The following is a 5,216-nucleotide window of genomic DNA, read 5'->3' as shown; positions in this document are numbered from 1 at the left end:
AGTAATGTTGATGGCTTAAAAATTTTGGGCATGCATGAAAAAGCAACCGACAATTTGAAGTCAAATAGTGGGCTTCATATTAAATTGGATATGATATCAAAGGAAAGGAGTAATGGGTTCATGGATTCATCAACTGCAACATGGGTACATACCAAGTATGATTGGTCACAAAAAGGTTTTGACGATTATAATGACAGCCCCCAAAAATCGATGGTGAATAAGAAACGAACCAATGTCCCCTTTGATCCCGGTGGACTTTATTCCCAAGCAAAACTCGAGGTCGAGTTTTTTTTTCAAGACGGGGAGGATGATGCAGTTAGAAGCGCATGTCAAATGGCAATCACGAAACTCATATGATTATTAGCCAAAAGTTAGGAACCAAAAGATTCTAAACCTTCAAGGTTTACAATGTTTATTCAAAATCCAAAAAACTGTCTCCACAAAAAAACCTAACAACCTTATTTATAAAATGAGAATAAACAGTTGGGCCGGGCCGACTTAATGGACCGGATACTCCTGCATCAGATCAACTTCTTGAAGGTGAATGGTCAGTACGTGCGAGTCTCTGCAAAGGTAACAAGTAGAGAGAGAGAGAGAGATCATTGCATCACCACATGATTCTTTTTCTCAGCTTGTATCCCGAGAGATTGGCACAAACTGCAGTCATCAGGAATGCAATAACCGACATGCAAACAGAAGCTACTGCTGCTTGCTTGAGTGATGAATTGTCTTTTTATTGCGGTTGATTGATCATTACAGCTGTCACTGCAGAGCATGACACAAGGAGGTACCCTGCCAACTGTTTTATGTTTTAATATACCGGATGAAATTAGTGAAGCTAGCAACATGTAACATTCATTTTAAAAAGTTCATAAAATTTATAGAATATATTAACCTGGTCAAGAATGAAGTTTGAGTAGTCTGAGGTCTTATCTGACATGAGACAGTCTCTAAAGGCAATGTTCAAAATGCCTTTGAAGACTTGATAAGCAGAGTAGATGAAAGCCCAACAAGTAATAATAAAGCTGTATCTGCAACAATAACACATGAGTTATAATTGTATGATTTGTTTCACTACTTTCTTTTGAATTATGGGTTGGTCTAGTGGTTTGAGTAACGAGTCCCAACAAGTCGGTGCTCAATTTCTATTACAAATAGTTAGTATGTGAAATGTAATCATATAATCTATATACGATTCACTAAGAAAACAATTTAGGATGTTGTATGTATTACATTTATATGAATAAACGAGTCTACATCGACCACTGGATGTCAAAACTTCACTTGAATTTTGTGGTCAAAGGGGAAAATTTTTCAGTTCTATAATATGAACTTTTTAGCAGCAATATCATCTTAAGAAAATAATGGTAATCTGCACTCTGCAGATCTTTTCATTATTGAGATCTGAAAGATATCAAAATGACTTGAAGTTTACTACGAGTAGTTTATTCGACTCTATAATTTAAATTATGCATTATGCACAAAAGAGGATGAGTTTTTATCAAACTTTGAATAGCACATGTTTTTCATTAGGATCATTTAGAGGGTGTTAAACTGTTAGATCAATTGTTTTATTAGCTTTATGTGCTTCCATAAAATCAAACCTTCACGAACTGTCACATCAATTTTACTTTAGCTTCACGTTAAATTACAAACTTTCTTTTAAAAGCACTCATTTTCTTAACAACAAACCTTTAGAAAGCACCAATTCTTCATTTACTTCTATAATTAGTTTCTTTATTTAATTAATTTACTTTCACATATATATATATAATATAATATAATAAAATTTAATATTAAATGGAAAATAAAATAACAAAATCTTGAATTTAAACTAAACCATGTTTGGATTCTAGAATTGGCTCGGGTATGGAGTCGGGAGGGGTTGGGTTTTAAGTTATGTCATCGCTTAACAGTAGTTAATATAGAGTGTTAGCATGTTTCTATGGTGTTGTTGAAACTTTTTAATAATTAGAAATGGTTGGTGAGGAATGTATATATATTTTTTTATTAATGCTTATGATCGTTTGAAACTTGGACCCACACCACACCTCACACGGACCCACATATGCTCTAAATTCAAGTTTTTTTTTGGAACGACCAACTAAGTAATGTCGGGTACCTCGTACACGGCCCCTATTGGCTAAAGGTAGTCCGAGCCGGCCATGATTCCGGACGGACGAAGCCCCTAGCGGTCCACCAATTGAGGGATTCTCGGATAAAATCCGCTCCACGCCCGCCAACGACACGACAACATGGAGCCAGTAAAACCGGGTGAGATCAGGACTCGAACCCTGACAAGCCATAGTCATCCTCATATCTTCCATATAAATTGGTGATAGTAAGGTTTGAACCCTCTACCTCTCACTAATAAAGTAAATACTTTATCATTGAGTCACATCCAATTTATACTCTAAATTCAAGTTAATTAATCCTTTTGAAATTGACACAGAGTACAAGTTAGAAAGAGAACTTTTCTCACAAGAACCTTCAAGGAGTCATGCCCTTGCGCATGCATGGAACCGAAAAACCAATCTCTAATTGAAAAACCAAACCCAAAGCAAAAGCCGATGGTTTGATTAAATGTTTTTATAATAACTGAACTTTTGGTTTTACGTGTAATTAAAGGCAGAAAAACCAAACCAAATGGATGGGTTTTTATTTTTAAATTTAAATGTTAAGTAATTTGTAAGAACTTAATAAATAGTGTAACCCATATATTGTAGTTTAAATGTATAATAATCAGTTAAACATTAATTAGCAAAACGATTTAGACCCAAATTCATTATTTTAAGGAAAAATTCCAGCTCAAATGGTAAAACCAGAAACACAAACCGAAACCAAACAACTTGGAAAAACTAAAAAAATAAACTTCCAGTTTTGGTTCGGTTTAAACCAAAAACCGACATATCCATACCCTATATGGCTATATAAGAGTCCATATAGCGTAGGTCTCAGGTTTGAATCCAGTATTCACCTGGCTACTGGTTTCTAGCAACGCGGTATCGTTCAAAAAACAAAATGTTTTCTTAAAGGTAGATAAAGAAACCTACACGAACCCGGGGATAACTTGGAGGCCCTGCTTATGATTAGACATAGTGATAGCGAGTGCTAGAGAAGAACCAAAGGAAAAAAACAGGACCATAGCTCTAAGAACAAGACACAAAACTCAAAGTATGAATGTAAGGTCTAGAAGAACTCCATCTTGTAGAAGCAACTGAAAACGAGTACGGTGACGGTGTCGGTATTCCCATGGCTGGAGTCGAATAGACCACACATGGAGAAACAGCCGCCAACGGTTGACGAGGATTCATCAAAACACCACCCCCTTCATTCATCTCACCTGTTAACAAATGTATGTGGGAGTTTAAGTGCCATGCTCATTACAACTTCTTATATTTAAAGTTATTAAAAAGTTAAGTCAATGAAGTAAGGTCTTTAAAAGAACTATAATCTATGTTTATGTGTTGGAATAATACTATAGAAATACGAGTACGTGACTGAGTAAGCGAGTAGGTTATTGAAAGAGACATCCTTTCAGGGCCGGCCCAAGGGGCGTGCAGCCCGTGCAACCGCACAAGGCCCAAAAATTTTTAGGGCTCAAAATTTAAAGAAAACATGATATGCAATAGATAGATTAGATACAAACAAAAATTAACTAAACATGCATTGTGGCTTACATGGTATACTCCATTGTGTACATGATGTTGTTGGACTCAGGTTCAATACCTAGTAACTACACATTTTTTTTTCCAATTTTTCAAGAACTTGTATTTCATATTTTATGGGCTACGTTGTTTTCTTTTTATTGCTTGGATCAATTTCTTTGCTTGTATTAAGATATTTTATCTAATACGTATATCTAATATATAGTTTTTTAAAGCAAAAACTCATAACTAAAGTTATAAACTTCAAATTTCGTGTAATTCAAAGAACAAAAGGTAATAGTCCTTTTGTCTAATAGACTAATCCGGGCATTTTTTTGGTTTCTCATCAAAATAATTTCAATATATAGGGGCCAATATTTTTTCCTTGCACGAGGCCCTTGAGGTGCCGCATCCTCAGAGACGGCACTGCATCCTTTTATAAAATATTCACAACTTGATGAATTAATATTATGCATTACACATGTTTGGGATAATCAAATCGCATGATCCACGGACCACAAGGGGAAATGCTGAATTAGGGAGCACCAAATACGTCAAATGCGGATATGTGTTATATATATATATAGACACACATTTATTCGGTTTTTTCAGTTTAGCTAATCAGGCTAGGGAAAAAACTTAGATCCATGATATTTGAAATTTGACTTATAATTTTTATAAAGTAAATATAATTAATATAATAGTGTACAATTTTATCTAGAATATTAGTGTACTAAAACATAAAATCACTTTCATGTATTAAGAGTTATATTTGCGTCCGGTGCATGTTTTGGTGAAAAATATATCGTCAACATTATTGTTTAATTCTTTGCCACTCGACTACGCTAATACCGTTAGAGAGTTCTGTTAACTTACGATACATAGCGTAATCGAAATCAAAATCATCCTATTCGAATTAGCCACATATCACAATTGACGCCTGATTAGCAAATGACGGTTAAATCGTGATGAGTACAAGTCGGTGTATGTACGGGCATGAATTTCTAAAAGGAGTATTTTATCTAAAAGTTGATTTATTTGGCAGTTCAATAAAAAAATGATGAAAATCCCCAAATGTGTTACAAATTGATTTATGAAGCTCCTCAACTAAGTATTAACATATTTTGCTTTATTTAGCGTTTTTATGTTTTATTTACGGATCTAGACTTTTTTAATATGAAACAACGTCAATCGTGGTGACCCTCTATTTGAACTTTGAAGAGTTTGGGGATGCTGATAAAGAAAAAGAGCATTGAGTAGATATTTTAAAACAGGAAATTACACATCAAACTAAAATCAAATGTCGATGCCTCAAGGTTTTTTTAGTATTTTTAATTGTTTTTTTTTTCAATACTTTTATTAGTAATACTAGGTTAGAACCCGTGTGATACATGGGTTGGTAGTAAAATAAAAAAACGTAAATAATTAAATTTATTAATATAAATAATTATAAACATAATGGATTCATACCGTAAAATTACGAACACAATGCCAACTTTAAGGTCAAAGCATTTTTGAAAAGCCATTTGTAAACGTGTCATATATGCCTACAAAAAAATGCTTAACAGA

At 34.0% G+C, this 5,216-nt stretch overlaps 1 pseudogene; it reads right to left on the bottom strand.

Annotated features, from left to right (window-relative positions):
• Positions 1-607: 607 nt before the first annotated feature.
• LOC143598378 (CASP-like protein 4A4) lies at positions 608-3,338 on the bottom strand (annotated as a pseudogene).
• Positions 3,339-5,216: the final 1,878 nt, after the last annotated feature.

Source organism: Bidens hawaiensis, unplaced genomic scaffold, assembly GCF_021521415.1.
Source record: "Bidens hawaiensis isolate Kalapana, Puna unplaced genomic scaffold, B.hawaiensis_p1.1 tig00050006_1, whole genome shotgun sequence".
Taxonomy (NCBI): Eukaryota; Viridiplantae; Streptophyta; class Magnoliopsida; order Asterales; family Asteraceae; genus Bidens; species Bidens hawaiensis.
This window is presented reverse-complemented; position numbering and strand designations above follow the sequence as displayed.